This window comes from Myiozetetes cayanensis, unplaced genomic scaffold (genome assembly GCF_022539395.1).
Source record: "Myiozetetes cayanensis isolate MyiCay16 unplaced genomic scaffold, myiCay2020 scf2-11, whole genome shotgun sequence".
Lineage (NCBI taxonomy): Eukaryota > Metazoa > Chordata > Aves > Passeriformes > Tyrannidae > Myiozetetes > Myiozetetes cayanensis.
Window position 1 is genome coordinate 9,322,253 of NW_026087411.1, and position 18,221 is coordinate 9,340,473.

Genomic DNA, 18,221 nt, shown 5'->3' on the forward strand with positions numbered 1-18,221 from the left:
TTTAAAGTAGCTGAGAAAGCTCGCCAAATGGGCAGGAGGGAAGTCCCCTAAGTAGGGCACGTAGGGGGAATGGCTTTCAACAAATAGAGGACAGGGTTAGAGTAGATGTTAGGGTGAGGCACTGGAACAGGTTGCCCAGTGAAGCTGTGGATGCCCCATCCCTGGAAGTGTTCAAGATCAGGTTGGATGGAGCTCTGAGCAACCTGGTCTAGTGGAAGGTGTCCTTGCCCCTGGCAGGGGGTTGGATCTAGATGGTCTTTAAGGTCCCTTCCAACCCAAACCATTCTATGATATAGATAAAATAAGGTTTAATAAACAACACCACCTTTCACATACACACAGTTTTTGTATATGTTGGTTTTCCTCTGTTTCTTTTACGTGGAATTGTTGCACTCCCCTTACTTCTCTTTGAACAAGTACCCCACTTAAAAGAGGGCAGGGATTGGGTTGTTCCAAACTCACTTGCAGACCAAATTATCGATTCCCATTACAGCTGGTCTCTCCCAGGAGCCACTAAGACACTGCAAACCTTGCTTCCAATGATAGGTTGTCATAGAGAAAAAATCTGTATTGGCAATTAAAGCCTCAATATGAAAAGGCTTTACACAGAGGCTTTCACTTGACTTTGCCAGGTAACAGAGAGTGATTTCTGCAGGTTAACAATTCAGTGGTAAGTTGGGCATATATATATGCAATATATATTTCTGTATACCTGGTATTTTGAGAACAGTGAAGATGCTAATTTGGCAGGAGGAGGCTCAAAGTGCCTCTTACACGAGTTAAGGGTCAGGAATATGTAATCCTAAGGAAAATGTAGGAGTGAAATATTAATGAATCCCAGGCAAATCCCAAACAAGAAGTACAATACTAAGACTAGCATATTTCTTCCATCCAAAATCCTCTTCTGCAAAATTAGTCTGAGGATATAGGTTTGTTTAAAAAGTCCAGCTGGTGTGAATAGAACCAAAGTAAGGATGAAAAATTTTTGGGGGCATCATAGCAATGATTTCCCTTCCAGTGAGAGCCTCACTTGCCTCTGAAACAGTAATAGTGAAGATTATGGATCGACGTGGAAAGAATATTCTGGATGATCCAATGCATCTTTCAGTATGCAGAAGAATGAATTTAATTTCAGAGCATTTTCAAAAGGATTTAGAATTACAAAACTAAATCAGAATTATTTTTACATATGAAGTGATAAAGATGAGAAATACCCTGCTGATCCTGGATTGCCAACGTCCTAGAAAACAACCCCATGTTAACATTTTTCAAATCCACAGCCACAACAAGCTAAAATGCAACAGGAAGGAATCATCATCACATTTCAGAAACTGCTGCTGGCACTGGCTGCTGTAATTTCTCACTTGTAACAATCAGGCATTATAAGGGAGCTTGTCCTTCAGATAGTACCAGCTCTGTCTCTTACGCTGTGACAAGTCAGGCTCAGCTAAAAATAACAACCAGCAAGGAAAGGAAAATAGACACATTCCGTGCCACACTTTAAAGAGTCCTTTGCCCCCCGTAATTTCAGCTGAAAATCCACACAGAGCAGACACCACCAAGGGGCTCCACGTCTCCAGGCTCACATGGGCTTGTCAGTAAAAGAAATGTTGCAGCTGCTGCTGAGCAATGGACACAGCCCAGACTTTCTGCGCCCCCTCCTCAGCATGGCTTTTGCTCCTCCTTCCCCTTTGTACCTCATTTTCTTACGAGCTCTATCCGAGGTGCTCAGGGGGAGAGCTCAGGATTCCTTTGGTTTTAGGAGGTCTAACAGCAAAGTGTGGCAGCGAGACCCTTTGACAGGCTGAGAAGTGACTTGTGGGTCTCACAGGAAATCAGCCTCTGCCACGAGACCCGAGCCCTGTTTTTTTGGCATCGTGCTCACACCAGGAGTGCATCTATTACTCCTCCACGGGCACAGAAAGAGATGTCAGTCACATGGCTAAAGCACAGAGGAGAGCCATGGGAATGAGAACCCTCTAGAGTGGCATGGTTTCATGCTGTTTCTTTAATTTTTAGTCTGGCAAGTGAAATATATTTCACCAGAAGGTGGGAAAGGACTTGGAACAAAATTGATCTTGGCTGAGCAAACATTTGACAACGTTCTGTGGGAAACAACCATCTGTCTTGGGAGATATCAACTCCAGGAGATATTGATGGCACTAAAAATATCTGCCTTCGTCCACAGTCCCACGGCATTCAGTGTTCAAGTGTGGAGAGCCCCAATTCCTCAGCAGTAAACCTCTTTATTTATTTTTATTTTTGGAGCATTGACTTACCAGGTGTGGAATGAAAGGCTGTGGTTTGTTCAAGATGCAGCCACACAAGTTTTTGACTGCTTGGGCTGAGTGGAAACTACAGAGGAGCTGCAAAGAGATAATTAATATGGATTAAATGGAAAAAGGGCTTTGTGCTCCGCTTCACAAGTACAGACCGTACACAGAGATGGATGTCTCTATCTCAGAAGAGCTTCCTGGAGCAGTTTGGCAGCCTGGTTTCTTCTGAGATACATGAGAGGAGAGGGGAAAAAAAAAAGTAATCTTTGAAAAAAACTTTGAAGACGTACCATGAATTGAAAACAGCTCTTTACTCCTCGCTGACAAAGAGGCCAATGGATTTATTGAGACTGAGAAGCAATCCCCAACTCATTAAACATTAAGATTCAGATGGTTTCACCTTCCATGTGTGAATAAAAATCAAGATAATCCAAAGTGTTACCAGGGCAAAGTGAAGGTGGGGCAGTCTAAATTCACGGATGGCCTGTACAGAAGTTGGCACATCCAGTTTCACACCTGCGGTTTTCCAGTCTCCTGCTGCCCAGGCAGGTGCTTTTCCGTGGGCCTGGGAAGGATGTGATAGTTATTTTTACCTCAAACTGGAGATCTTACTGCAGGACATATTCCTCTTGGAAAAGGTAGTCTCTTGGCCATCAGGAGTCTCTGTGGGATGTCAGAGGTGAGAGGATTACAGGTCAAAGCCTTGACCTGTTGTCCCATACCTGCTCCAGCATCTCTTGCTCTCTCCACCCATGATCAGTCCAAACTCCTCACCAGAGCCACACCGACATCCACACCTTCTCATGAGAGTTCCAGCTGCAGAGAGAACAAAATACTCATTCCACAGGAACAACCTGCATTTTGCTCTTTTGAGCCCTACCTCATTATATTTCCATTTCCTGGGATATTCATTAGGGGTGGTTGTTTTTCCTCATTTTCCAGTGGTTTTCTCGTTTTGGGGATTTTTTTTTTTTTTTTTAGTTGTGTTTACGACTGGTTTATGGTTGTTGCCCAGGAGAGCCAATAACAAATGCCACACACTTGTGCCAAGAGCAAGAACAAATGATCCTTCCTGCTGACATCCCCCTGCCACCAGTGACTCCTAGAGCTGGATCTGCTTCCTCACTCTTTAGTCTCTGCCAAAGAGGACCTCTGTGGCCAACGTGACAATCCCGTGGGAATTGGAGCAGCCTGTCTTGCAGAAGAATGACCGTTCAGCATGGCCAAATGATCAAAAGGCAGGGATATAAAATAGGGGCAGGCTCACCAGAGCATAACTTTCTGGCATGGTGAAGGCAGCTAAGATAAGCTAGACCAGCAATCATACCTGAATAATAATTATAAAACCCACCCCAAATCAATGCATGTTCAAAGCCTAAAGCTGAATCTTGCTCAAAAAAAACTGGCTCAGGTGTTATAAAAGAGAGGAAGAAATAATATCAAACCCAATCAGATACTGCAGTGATGAAGGTGGAAGATGCAATGAATGCTTCACCCAGATATATTAGGGTGGACAAAGGAAAGGAGGTGTCCCAGCAGTACAGGGTCACATTTTACAGAAGAGGAGAATTTCCATTTCTGGAATAATTTAGGAAAAAAAAAAAGAATCCCACATTAAAATGCTTTAGAAAACAGTTGCTTCATGGAACGGTGAATGCTGTATATGTGGGGGAAAAGGGAGTGAGGGTTTTTTTCCTGGGCAACTGGGGCAGACCAGAGCACCCTGGGGAATCACAGAGATACTGGATCACAGCTAAGAATGAAGGGAAAACACCTGGGAGAGGGGGGCAAGCAGGAGAAGGGGTTTCTCCCTGCAGGTAGAACAAGAGAAGGAGCTGAGACAGAAGGCTGATAGGATGCACACTTTTTAATGATTTTTTTTTTTTAAAGTTGGGATTGTTTGCATGACAGCTCTGAAATAGGACGAAGTACAGAGAAGGGCAATGCTGCATAATGTGATTGAGAAAGGGGAACTGTTCAGCTTTTTCATTTAAATGCATGAAAATCTCTGTGAGGTCTGTGTGTGTTGAGGGGAGGGGTATGAATTTTAAAAAAAAAAATTCATGCTGAAGTAAATGATGATTCCAATGAGAGAACAAACTCAGTGTGAAGGCTCATAAGCACAGCTGAAATTAGGAATTGTGCTAATAGTCCCAAGGCTGTGTTACAGGATGCTGAGTGGGGCACTGACTCAACAAACACGTCAGCAAGACAGATTTTAACACCAGAAAATCTCTGCAGCTTTTCAGAAGTGTCCTGCTGTGGTCACAGAGACCTGGCTGCAGGGATGCTACTGCTGTGACGCAAACCTGCCTATCCACAGGGAGCTCCTGAACCCACTGAGGTGGGTGTCCATGGGTGGTGAGAAAAGTGCCTCTGTAACAGTCACATCCTTCTGATCCTCCCTGCCTCTCCCATCCCACTCCTTTTCCCTGTTAGGGAAGGATGCAGACTGGCAAATTTGCCTCACGAGGAAAAAGAGGAATGGAAGAACCAACAGATTCAGGCCTGGACATACCCATGGAGGGGACAAGCACCCTGGAGTGAAGTTACTTGGAGATTTGGTGGTGGGAGGAAGAGCACATGCTTGGCTTCCTGCTTAGCAGTGACACAAAGTTCTCAATCTGTCACACGCTGCCGGGGACGGCTCCCACCCGCGCTCTGGCTGCCTCCCTCCACACTCCACTGAGCAGGGGCCATCTGTGTGCTGAGGCCACCTTCGAGGGTGACAAAGAGGAAGAAGACACTTGAGGGTCACTGGACTGCTGCTCAATGCCAGAAGATGTTGGGGGTGCCTTACCAACAGGAGATCTTGCTGGCTTTGTGTCATCCTTCCAAGGTGTCCAAACCCGACCAGGTTTCCTTTTAGCATCGGAGGGAAGATACGCCAAACTCCCAAAGCACAGGCTGGCCTGAAAACTAAGGAAATGAAAATCACAGAATCACAGAATGGCTTGGGCTGGAAGAGATCTTCAAGAGCATCTTGTTCCAACTCCCTGCCATGGCAGGGACACCTTCCACTATCCCAGGTTGCTCAGAGCTCCATCCAACCTGGCCTTGGACACTTCCAGGGATGGAGCAGCCACAGCTTCTCTGGGTAACCTGTGCCAGTGCATCACCAGCCTCACAGGGAAGAATTTTTTCCTAATATCTAATACTTAGATTACTTCTTGTTCCCAGATCTCCAAAACCCAAATCCAGATTAAGCCAATCAATTGTAAAGAACTGTGAATGGTCACTAATAATACACAGATTTCAATTGTTCTGGTCAAACCAAAGCATTTCTACCATATCATCAAATATGTTATATCTGTGCACTCTTTACTGAGTAATGATTTGGTTTTTCAGGGTGTGCCCTGAAACATGTATTACATGTAACTAATTACTAATTAACTCATAGGCAACCGGGATGGTAATTAACACAACAAAACCTGGAGCAAATCCATAAGACTGATTATGGGATGTACATTCTCGAATCACTAAAAACAGGCAGCCTCAACAGCTTTAACCCATATTAAGGAGGAAACATGCATTTTAAGTTGAGTGCCAAGAGGCTGCCCAGTGCTAACAAGTGTGAGAAAGCAGGCTCTGGTTGTGCAGGGAGGTGCAGGCTCCAGGTGCCTGGCTTGAAGTCAGCTCAGTGGCAGCACGAGGATCTGCCTTTCAAATGTCATATCAAAGAGCTGGAACCAGAGCAAGCACTGAAACTCTTTTATCCCATAGATGAATGGCTGCTCAGCGTTGTCCCTCGAAGGTATCCTGCCAACAGATCATGGACTGAAGGTTTTGTGATGAAGAATTCCAGATCTGCACGGGATCATTGTACAGAAACCAAAGCAAAGACAAGGCAAATTTGGGAGAAAGACTTCATGCTCTGGGTGCATGTGAGAAAGGGCTTACTAAGCTGAGACAAAGCCTTCTGATAAGGCACCTGCTGGGTTTGAGGCTCTCAGGGGTTTAGGACTTATTGCCTTGCCTCTTTTGCTTCCATGAAGAATTAACAATGCCTGGGCACCACTCGTGCAGCTCCATGCTGAGCATTTGCTGCTGTTCGGTGAATTTAATCCTATTGGAAGTGCAGAGGTGGGACACAAAGGATGAACTGTTTCCTAGGAGCATTTAAGTTCCTTCATGCCTGCTAGAGGGCTTTGCCTAAAATCAGTGACAATCTGCCCACTTCTACACCTAATTGTCATAAACATGTGAAAACAGAACACAGCATAGTCAGCAATTATCCTTTCATTATGCCAATGTGCTTCTGATAGCATAATTATGATCAGCAGACATGTCCTTCTCCTCTCATCATTTCTGTTTACAAATTTAGCTTCTTTTTCTGCTAATAAGGACTAAACAAGAAAAAAAACCAAACAACATTAAACACCTCCTTTTCGAAGCCTGAGCCTGGTCCACACATCACTTGGTGACAAAAGCATCCCCTCATCTCACTCTGCAGCAGCCAAGAGCACCAGAAATAACAGGCATGTGTTTTGAAAGAAAACTTGGTGCCCATCACAGGCAGCTCAGAGTTTGCACATCATCAAGGGCCGATTTTTTTTGTTAGGATTAATTAACCAGCAATTTCTTTCCCCATTGGCTTTTAACCATTTACTGTTTATAGTGCAGCCTAGAAAGCTCTGCAACAGATACTAAAGCTTTTAGGAGAGGCAGCAGGAGTCACTCCGCAGGAGGAAGTTAAAGCTCAGCATGTGGCCTTCTGCTGGAAATCATAAAGCATCCCTGGAAACATTTAGCTGAGCCCTGAGATGGAAGAAAGAAAACAAGAGGGCACCTTTCCTGCCTCCTACGGAGGAGGAACTGCCAAGTGCCAACCTTTACCTGTTCATTACTGGCAATGTAAATTCAGATATTTTTGCTAATCTTATGGTAAGTTTGATCCCAAATCCTGCTTGTGCCTGCATGGCCTTTATATTCACTTCTGTCTCTCCTCTTCTCCCTGTCTCCAAGGATTGCCTCCCTTGGGGGACTCTTCCTCATTTCACTATCCAAAAACGTTCACATTCTTCCTCGTAACAGTGCTGACACAGTTTTCTATTCTATCATCTCCAGCTACCCAGTCATTGCCTGCTTTTTGAGGCATAAAAATAAATAAAGTTCAAGATGTTAATAAAACTTATGATGCTGAGGAAATATTTGCTTTGGATACTGTGCAGAGAATTTGGGAAGCTGGGATCTCCTGGTTTTAAGTACCAAGGGTCTGGCCACCTCTCATGCCAAGCAAAGGCAAATACCACAGTGGTTTAACATCCACTCTATTAAAGCTCCTAATTCCCATGGAAAATTGAGTCAATTTTCAGGACAATTAAACTATTTTGTGCATTCATCCAATCTGTTTGATGCTGTTAAAAATTCCAGTGTAAAATGAGCCTGTTTTGGAAAAGCAGCACTGGCAACAGACAGCACAGCTCCTGTGATGAGATCCTCTCATCTCATCTATGAGTTAATAGTGAGCAATCACAACAGTCAGAAATGCAGATCAAGCCTAGCTCCTGACAGCTGACCTGGCAGAAGGGGATGGAGGTTGCACATCGGAGTGGAAGTTCACGGCTCCCTCAAAGCTGAAGTCCAGCCCTTCCTACACGGGGATCAGCAGTCCAAAAATAACGTCACATTTGCAGCCAGAAAAATCTCACTTTGGACAATCACTGGATTGAGGGTAAATCCAGTCCCAGAGCTCTCACACAGAAGTAACTCTCCTGCTCATCCCCTGCCATAGCAGGGGTTGCTCCTGCATTCCCAGAGGCAGTCCCTGACTTCTGCCTGGACTCCAGCCAGCTGCAGTTTCACTTGCTGTGATCTAGCAATGAGCACAACTGCTCTTGGCTTTCAGCAAAGTCCAGCTCTGCTTCTCTCCCACAAAAAAAAAATCCCAGTGTGATCAGCAATTCCTCCAAATCAGTGTGAGAAAGGTGAACAACACCCCTCCTCCAAACATTCCTGCATGCCACTCCAAGTACTGCTTCCATCCCATCTTCTCTCATTGAAAGGAGAATTTCAATTGAAATGCATTTTTCTTTAAAAAAAAAAGGAGAAAATTAAAACCAATGTCATGCAGAGAAACCTGACCAGAACTGGCTATGCCACTGCACATGCATTTTCCCTGGAGGGGAGGATGGAAAAGCAAACAAAACATGGCAGATGTTCCTTATGCTGCTGGAAGGGGCTCAGATCCCACAGTGATGAGAGCTCAGAAGTCTACGGTGCAGAAGCCAAATACTTCAAGATGAGCTTTTTTGTGTTGTTCTGTTTTGAAACACTTCCAGATGATGTGTTGCAGAAAAAAATTTAGGCAAGAATAGATTTTCCTAAGCAGGATGGAACGATAAAACATTACATTTTGTGACATAAGCTGAAATTGCACTACCTGAAAAGGCAACACCTCATCTGAAACACTATCAAAATAATTTGATTTTTTTCATCAGAAAGTGGAGAAGATGAAAAACATTACAACAAAATTTCTTCAGATGGAGATACAGGCTGTTTTGCATATAGAGATTCTTTGGAAATCACAAGTTGTCTTCATCTTTTCCAATAATTTTGAGTTAACTAAGTAACTGCCTCAGCATGTTTCTAAATCACAGTGAGAGACATGGTTAAATTCTCAGATGTATTAAAAACACCCTGAGTGAATGAAAAGAAAAAAACCCCAGCTCCCAGATTGTACATGTTGCTTTATGTAACCATTTGACTTTAGGATGTTGGAATTTGTTTTATCAGAATTTGACACTATCTGCTTGACTCAAACGCACACAACACGTAATAAACCCACCAAAAATGACATGTCCGTGAGCTTCGAAGCCGCACAAAGCTTGACTATTTTAACCCTTTTTTTTTTTTTTTTTAATCTTAAAGGAACTGCTCACCCATTGATACAGCCTGTTTATCCAGGATCACCCTGTCACTGTTGCTCGGAGCCGATGTCACAACCGATGTGCGTGGGCTGGGATGGCCCCGGGCAGGGAGTTCTCACCCTGGGAGTGGTTGTCTGGTTCCCTGCTAGGAAAAAACTCACAACACAACAAACTCCTGGGCAAACTTGGAGCTAACCTGTGATGGGAATATCCTATAGCTAAGCTGTGATGGGAATATCCTGAGCCTGTGCCTGGCACAGCAAGGGACGTGACCAGAGTGGGCATCCCTGCAATAACGACAGGAGCTGCAGGAAAATTTTCCCTAAGGAGAGAACCTGCATGGCCCTGAAATCCCATTCCTGTTGTAGCAACATAGCCCAGTATAACTCCAGAAGAGACAACATTCAGTGCCAAAAGAACAAAACACATCATGAAACAAGTCACCAAAGCCCAGGAGGTTACTTAGATACAATAAGATTTTTTAAAATTTGCTCAATATGCATCTTCTCTTTCTGAAGCCTTTAGATTTGGAATGTTCCCGCTTTTCTCTGGAAGCAGGGAGGCAAGAAAACTTGCCCTTTCCCCTTTCTCTTTTACTGAAGGAAGTTGGCCTTCTCCCCAAATCATATATTGCATAAGGTACTTTGGAAATTGTATAAGATATTTTGGAAATCAGCAAGCAGACCTGCAGTAGCATTCAGGTACCTTCCTCATGTTGAATTTAAGATGACAGGGATCCAGACATAATTTTATAATAAAATAAAATAAAGGGAGTAGAGATAAGCAGTCAAAATTAGCATGCAAAGTGGAAGCTGTATTTTTTTCTGAGCAAGTATTATTCCTACCAAGAAGAAGCAGAAGTACTACTCTTAATAAAACAGTTTTTCTTTTTAATCAAAGACTATTAAAACAAAAAGCTCTTTGAAAAAAAATCTTCACTAAATATATCTGACAAAATATGTGAGTCTTTATTCTTTCTTTGCCTTTTTTCTCCCCCTCTTAAGGGAATTCTTTTTTTTTTTTCTATTCTTTTGTTGTCACATCTTAGAGGACATTTATGTTGTTTCTTTCAATATACTTCAGGGAACCTGGCAGCATGTGAATTGTAAATCAAATTAAGATCCAGGCAGGTGACATGAAGGGCTAAAAAAGTTACTGCAAATCCAGGGAAGATTTGGGAGAGAAGCTGGAGTTAGAGCTGGTGCCTAGGGGCAGCTCTGTGGGGGCAGGGTGAGGTCTTTGCCAGTCCCCTACTTAACATGAGGTCAGGTTTGTCACCCCCTGCATCACGAGCAGCTCTGTCCACCCACCCTGTCATCCATCCAGGGCTTCCTGGCTCTGTTTGGAGGGAAGAGCAGCACACACCCCTGTGCCAATTCAGCAGGAGTAGCTCCTTACCATGAGAGTTGTTAAAACAACCTTTCTTCTATCTGTTCTCTCAAGACCAAGTCTAGTTTAGGAATACACAGTAATACAGGTACATCTGCAGGCATGTACAAGCATCAGCTTCTTGGTCTGCACTGCCCAAACGCTAGGCTGGAGAGGATGAACACATCAACACATCAGGAGCAAAATGTAGCAAAAAAGCTTTTTTTCTTTTTTTTTTCCTCCTGTCCAGGCTGCCTTCCCGAGTACCAGGAGAGGGGGAACACATCAAAGAGACTGTTGTACCAAGTGTCATGTGGCATCATTAAATTTCAGACATGCCAGCAGATAATTTAGATAAAGACCAAGAGGCACAAGGACACACAAGTGTTATCAGCCATGACTCCAAGGATGACACGTTGTTACCACAATTTCCCAAGAGGCTGCAGCTGTGAACTCCAAACTCCCTTTTTCTTTTATTTTTCTCCCTCCCACTCAGCAAACGGAGTTTAAGTCTCTTTTAAGTTGATGTGCTACAAAGGAACCAAAAGAAAGCCTCAAGGGGAAGATATTGGCTTTAGCTATTTGATCCAGGTTTTTACATTGCTATTCTATGCCCAATTCTGAGAAAAATAAATCCCTTTATCCTCTGATTCCCTACCTAATCAAAACTAGGCTATTTCATCCAAATAGCCAAGTTACTTAACTTTAACCCACACACTGATTTCAGCCCCTGGAGAGCCAGATCTGAGAGATTTTCCTTGGAGGACTAGTCAGAAAGGAGGGTAATTCTGCTGCTGTTCCAAAACTCTGCCTTAGAGAGCATAAAATGTTGTTCTTCCCATCAGGAAAGCAAAGGATGCAGCAGCAGCATGAGGAGAGACCACAGGGATACAGGCACCTTAACCCCACGGATGGAGATATTGGGCTCTGGGCATGCAGAGTTTTCCATGGCTCACACAAAGAGAAAAATCTTAAAAAGGTTTCAGGGTTCTACCACTTCCACAGGGTAGATATTGAAAAAGGTAGGGAGAAGGAAGGGGGGTTATCAGCAGAAGAAAATATCACTAAAGGTCTCTCTCTTGAGGAAAGGGGGCTTTACAAAATGCTGCAGAACACCTGTGCAGCATCTCAGTTTTCCTAGAGATTTGCAGCAGGAGCTTGTCACTTCTTAAGATTTCCCTTTAAAATATAATCTGTTGGACAGTCAGGGAAGTCCAAACACTGTGTGTCTTCCAGGGATCACCATTACACAGAGTGAAGGATTATTAATCAATGGATAAATCAAAAGCTACACAACTTGTTTTTCTTTTGCAGGTGTCAACTCCACAGCCAGGGAAGCCAATTCTGGAATAAAAATGAAGAGCACTTTCTGTAGATACCTAATAAGCCATGAAGAAACATCCCTTTGACTCCCAAAATCATGCAGGTGAAACCCAGCCATCATTACCCAGCTGGGTCTCTTGCAGCAGCAGAGAAGAAGGTGGATTTCAAAATGCTTTCACCTCCAAGATGAAGCTGTTCACACAGAAACTGATTTCGAGGATTCACTGTGCAAATGAAACACTGTGCCTGGGTTTTGTTCCTCTGCTTTCTAATACCTTTTTTTTCCTAAAAATATATTTGTAACATTTCCTGCTTACCCTTCACTAAAAGAAAAACACACTGTGCAGAAGTTCAACCCAACCTTCAAAGTCCAAAACTGTTCTTAAACTCATCCCTGCAAAATCAAATAGTCATAACATCAAGTGCAGCTCGATCTGCAGCAGCACAGGTCCTGCTACAGCCAATAGAAACTTCCAAGAGAAGCCTTAACCCAGACCACAGGTCTTCATGAATTTTTTTTCCCTTTTTTTTTTCTACAAATTATCCCAGAAGACCTTGTGGCCCATGCTGATGAAGATGGCCCAGAGATGACGTTGCATTGCCATCCCCTGTTGCTGTTACTCATGCTTTAGTAAAGGCAGGCAGCACCCTGAGGTTTTCTCTAAACAGAGATACAAATATAAATTTAGTACTTCAAAGAACAGAACTGGTGGTACAGAAAACCACCAATTACTGGATTATGATTTGCTTTGGAGCTTTGTTGTCCAAGCCTTCCATGAAGGCATCGATACTTCGGCTTTTCTCTTTTTTTTTTTTTTGGGTGCCTGTTTTTAGTTGGTTTTTAGTTGAGGTTTATTATTTGTTTGTTTATTAAAAGGCCACACAGCTCTGCCTTGTATTTTCTCATCTGAAATTTGATTTAAAGGAATTATCTCCTTTTTGCCCTTCGTTGACCTCAAAGGAATGAGAAGATTCTGACAGTGTAATGAAAAATTGTGTCAATCAAAACACTGACTGGTTTGATTTGGTCAAATTGTAAGCGAAAATGCAGTAGGCCTGTTTTGACAATCATTTTTCTAAGCTGGGTTTGCTCAGTTTCAGCTCGTTATCTGTACTTTTAGGTCTCCATCCAGAGTTCTGAGCATCACGGTAGTTGTCACCAAGCCCAAGACCTTTCGGATCTGGCTCCAGAAGACTTGCAAATCCATCCACACAGCTGCTAACCTGTCCCAGCTCTGCAGCTGCATACAGCCTTGGAGCAGCTCCAAAGTCTGCCAGGAAAATAGGTAAGGACATTTTGGAGTACCTGCATAAATGAGGGGTCAAAACCCTGACACTCAGCTGATCTCAAAGAAAGAAGAATCAGACCTGGGGATGGTTGCAGGAACTGATGCTCATTTTCCTGCTATGCTGCACCTCCTTTATTTCTATAAACAGCCCCAGCTCTATAATTTCCAAGCAGGCTATTAAACTGTAAGGCTGGAAAATTATTCAACATTCTCCACTTCCCTCAGTGCGCTTACACAGAGTCACAGGCACAGCAGCTCCAGCCAGGAGAGTTGGACACCTGAGAGAGGAAGGTCTTTTTTCTCAGGGTGAGTAAATCACTCCAGTCCAGGGATCAGCAGCCAGGCTAACTCCAAGGACAATGTGCTCAGGATCTGCTGGTTGCTCTCAGCCCAACGTCGTGCCCTGACACTTCATGAAGCGGCAACTTATTGTGAACTTTTGCAAAAGCAGCAGCATCTCAGACCAAAAAGAGGTCAGCCAAAAGATGAGGGATTCCTTGCCTTCCTCCAAACACACTCAGCTTGAGAAGGAAACTAAGTCACTGCTTGCAAATTCTGCAGCCAGCCCAGGGAAGCATCCAGCAGCCTTCTGGTCTGGATCACCGTGACCCCAGAGCGACCTCCCTTGTTTTTGGCAGGGCTAACAATGTCTTTGTCAAACACTAAGCTAAAAATATCCTTCAGCACCTGCAACTGCATCCTTTCATTTCTCAATCATTTATTTTTGCATGCACAGACAAAAGAAAAACCCAACAGAGGAACCAAAAGCATTACTGAAGGTGATTACAATGGAATCTCTGCTAATGAGCTCGTAGCACACCTCGTTTTCTCTGTTTGGCATCTCATTAATACAGCAGATCCTTTTTGCTTTAAAACACCACCACCGATTTCCTAAGTTCATGTTAAGTTACTGGTGTGCATCTCCTGGAAGGTGCTGTGCACCCCAGCAGCAGAATCACCACTGAGGTTGCTGTGCCAAACCAGCTGTTCCACTGGTGAGTAAAAGAAAGTGCTGGTTTTATATGCACATGAAAGTAATTACTCAGAGAACAAACAATGCCAGAGAAAGGTGAAAACCCGAAGTAGCTTTACCCAGTATAAGGCAGCCAAACCCCCTTTCTACACTTAATGGGGATTACCTTATATTAATATTCAAATTTCTTATTTTTTTCCCCTGGAGCTACTCTTCTAGGTTAAAGTGCAAATTGTACTTTCACTCACATTAAAGTACAGGCCAAGAGAGAGGATTCTGCCAAATAATCTTTTTATCCCAATAAAGCCACTCTAGAGTTTTCAAAGACACTCAACTTTCCAGCGAACTGCTGAGATGACCTTTCTGAAACTTTTATTTGAATAGATGGTTGCTGTGCTGTTCTTACCTCCTATCCCATGGCCTCCAAAACCAAGTGAGAACTTCAGAGAACACCCAGCTGGGAGAAGGAGATCAAGTGAGAAGACAGGTGGATGGTAGGTAAAAGAGAAATCCTAGGAAGAGAAAAGAGATTTTTCATAGCTCTATCATGTCTAAAGACACTGAAGCAACTGGTGTTACCTGATTAGGGTTTTTTTAAAAATTAGTATTCATGACAAGACAAAGCAGAGTTTTGGCCATCATTAAATTAAAGGTATGATTACTTTTAAATTTTTCTATTGCTTAGAAAATATTTGCAATTATTTTCATTAGCCCATTCCTGGCTGGGAGAAGTCCCTTCTGATGGATGTGCCTATTTAAAGGCTGCATCCAACTATTACCATACACAACTTATTGCGTGAAATCTTCCATACAAACCTCCCAGTCTGCTGTGGACTATCTGACATGCAAAAATAAACTCCCAACCTTCACAAACTGACAGGCACCTCTTCACTAAAGTTACATGAAAAGTTGATTTTTATCTTCCTACTGGCTGTTGTTTCTCACTGTAGAGCAAATGATGCCTCAGCTCCTTAAAAAAAAAACAAAAAAACCAGATGTATTTCTGATACTGTTCCCATAAAATGTAACCATTAAAGTAGGAAATAATTTATTAAACCAAAGTTTCACAGTCTTGTTACCTCATTATAGTTGTGCCTCAGCACCATACAGCCACTAAGATATTTCTCATCACTACATAATTTTCAGGCTACTTCTCCCAATTTCACAGATGACAAAACAGAAAGCTGAAGAGTTTAAATAGCTGCATAAATCCTTGGACGCTTATGTCCCACAAAAAGTCTGTGGCTCAGTCAGAAATCAAATATCATCCCTGCTAAATCCCTCTTTCTCCCAGCCTGATGTGTGGGGAGGAAACACAGAATCACAGAACTGGGGTTGGAAGGGACCTCTGGAGTCACCTGTGTGGCACAAGAGAGGGCTCAGCTCTCACTCCCAAAGTGGCCTTGGGTTCACCTCCTTGCCCTGACTATTCCAGAGAGCACCATGCCCTTGAGTCCTCTGCCCTGCACAGAACAAGACCCCTCCTGGTCTTACCAAAGGCCAATACCAACAAAATTCACTCTGGCCCAATTAAGATTTCTTTGTTTTCTCAGTCTCCAGTAACAGTTTGAGGTGCTCTCCAGGTGCCCTCCTCACCAGCTCTTTCAGCTTTACAGCTACAAGGACAAAACTTCCAAAACCTTTCCCTGCATGTCTTTCCACTGGTCTTAAATGCTAATGTATTGTATATAACCCTGCTGCGTGCCAAGGGACCCTTTACATTATTTAAAGGCTGTCAGTCAGGTGTGAACCTTTCCATTGATTTACCATTCACTTCTCATCCTCTCCTGGATGCATTAGGCAGCTGCAACCCGAGACTGGTATTGAAGAATAACAATTCCATTTGTTTGAACCTGACTTAGAGCCGCTCATTTTTGCAGCCCACATAATTCTCCTGACTGTGGTTTGTGTGACATTAATGACAAAATAAATAATTCAGCGTGGTTTTCACCCAAATGTAGCCCTGTCAGAGACTAATATACAATCTTTGCTAGCTTATTTAACCAAACAAGCCGCTGAATGGTACTTTTAAAGGGTGAAACTCTCATTTTAATGGAATTTGGTGGCAAAACTCCCCTGAGACTCGACGGTAACTAACAGGCACAATCTTCCTGCTCCTGTCCCTACCTTCCCGTTTAGCCCTTGCATTCATGCTCTGCACCCACCCAGCAGGTGGGTGAGAAGGGAAGCCTTCTTACCCCGCACATCTTAGGCTGGCTTTTTATGAAGCTGCACTTAAGCTTGAAGGGACCATAAACTGAAGCTGAACAGCAGTGGGGACGTCTGCACAGGGTAATTAGGAGAAAAGAGAACACTCACTTCACAAATGAGACCTGGCAGTGAGGCTTTGGGAATGAAACCACTCCTGTTTCTGGCTCTCAGGCTGGTGGATTTCGTGATGAACCGAGCCACTCCAAGCATTTGAGGAAGCACTTTAACAAGATCGCAGTTTAAGAAAAGAAAAAAGGAAAAAAAAGACAGAAAGAAAAAAATAACTGGTCTTTTTTTTTGGACATTCATAACAGTATTTCCAGTAACTTCAACGAGGCCAGGATGTGCCTCTCAGTACCCACTCCCCCCGTCCTTCTACGGGGTATTTTTTCCTCATTTCTCATACACTCAATTCCTACTCGCCCTGTGCTCATTAATGCTGTCCCTGAGCTACCGAGCTAAAATGGTGTCAATGGCTGTAAAATTCCTGCAGAAAGGAACACTCCTACCAAGCACAACCTTGCATCTTTCCCTTAGAGCCGTGCTGCTTTCGCTTAGAAGTGTGTTGGCTCCAAAATGATCTCAGTGTTGCACTGGGATCAAGACCCTTATTTTCTCCTGACTTTATGTTCACCTCCTGCTCTTTTTTTTTTTTTTCCCAGGCAAACCACTTGGTTTGTCTGTGAGAACACATTCAGAGACAGCACATACATCATGCCAAATTATTCTCCCCTGGAGCAAGGTCAATTTGATATTCTGATTGACTTTTCATTCATCCCAGAGTCTACAAAGTGATTTTTGCTCTCTTTCAGTTTTGGTTTGCCTAAACTATGAGAGTCTGATTTTTGATTTTGCAGAACTGAACTGACTAGACAGCTATCCAGGGTGGGTTTTTTTCCTCATGTCCAGAGAGCCTGTTTTTCCTGTTATGCAATTGCAGTTGCTGTTTGCAAAGATCACAGTGTGCATTTAGGTAGCTGATGAAATAAAGCCTAATGAATTCTCATGGAGACAGAAGTCATTAAAGCTTGGGATTTCAGAACTAAAGAATGGCCCATTTCCTTCAAAATAAGATAACAATGAATAGATGGTAGAGATGATACATATCAAAGTATACTCTAAGTAAAATTACTAATGGTTTCCTTGGAGCTGGAAATTATACTCCAGGAAAGGGATGCATCTGGCTCCAAAAGCAACTGTGATTGAGAGGAGTGAGAGACAAGCCAGGTATCCCTTTGGGTTTTCTTCCCCAACTATAACACACCAATCAGGAAGCTTCTCACAGCTCAGGTCCCTTGGCAGCCCACAATTCCCTTGGGAATTTCTTCACAGCCCCACTCCAGTATGCATTAGCCTCTCCCCTGTTCCCCCAGCCCAAACCCTAAAAATAACCATAACTTCACCATACAGTAACTCCTGTAGCATCTTGCAAAGGGACACGTCCAAAAAACACTGGCCCCTTTACAGAAATAGCCTGGTTTGAAGTCTAGGTTGGGTAAACAACCAGTTGTTCTGGGATTAGTTGAGAAGCTATTGATTTATTAAGACAAAACCTAGAGTTTAACATGAAAAGTCTAATTCAGAATGACATTAAGGTTGCCTGCTCAGTGGAGATTTTAGTCACATCAGTGACCTCAGCACAATCAGGACTGAGCAGGCAGAGGGTCTCAGAAAATTTTTCCTTAAAATACTCAACCTTGTTGTTTAAGTCACTTTAGTCCAACAGCATTACCAGAGTGAAGTATAAGTACCAAAATGGAAGATAACTTATTAAATGAGGTGCAGATCAGGTAGTGGGAGAAAGCACTGCTCTGTTCCTTCAGTGAGTTCATTGACTGAAGCTAAAAACCTCAAGCAAATGCCAAATTCATAAGGTACACACAGTTAACTTATTCACATCCTCCTCTTTGCA

General features: G+C 43.2%; 1 long non-coding RNA gene across 3 annotated transcripts in view; it reads right to left on the bottom strand.

The window, feature by feature from the left end:
* Nucleotides 1–1,157: 1,157 nt before the first annotated feature.
* LOC126640196 (uncharacterized) overlaps nt 1,158–18,221 on the bottom strand; it is a 92,425-nt gene continuing 75,361 nt past the window's right edge. For 2 of the 3 annotated variants that reach the window (XR_007628951.1, XR_007628953.1), the window contains 5 exons: nt 16,418–16,530; nt 14,983–15,068; nt 14,505–14,610; nt 5,077–5,195; nt 1,158–3,092 (listed from right to left, as the gene is read on the bottom strand). This is a non-coding gene — a long non-coding RNA (uncharacterized LOC126640196). The remainder of the gene's footprint in view (nt 3,093–5,076; nt 5,196–14,504; nt 14,611–14,982; nt 15,069–16,417; nt 16,531–18,221) is intronic. The other variant, XR_007628952.1, reaches the window with a different exon arrangement.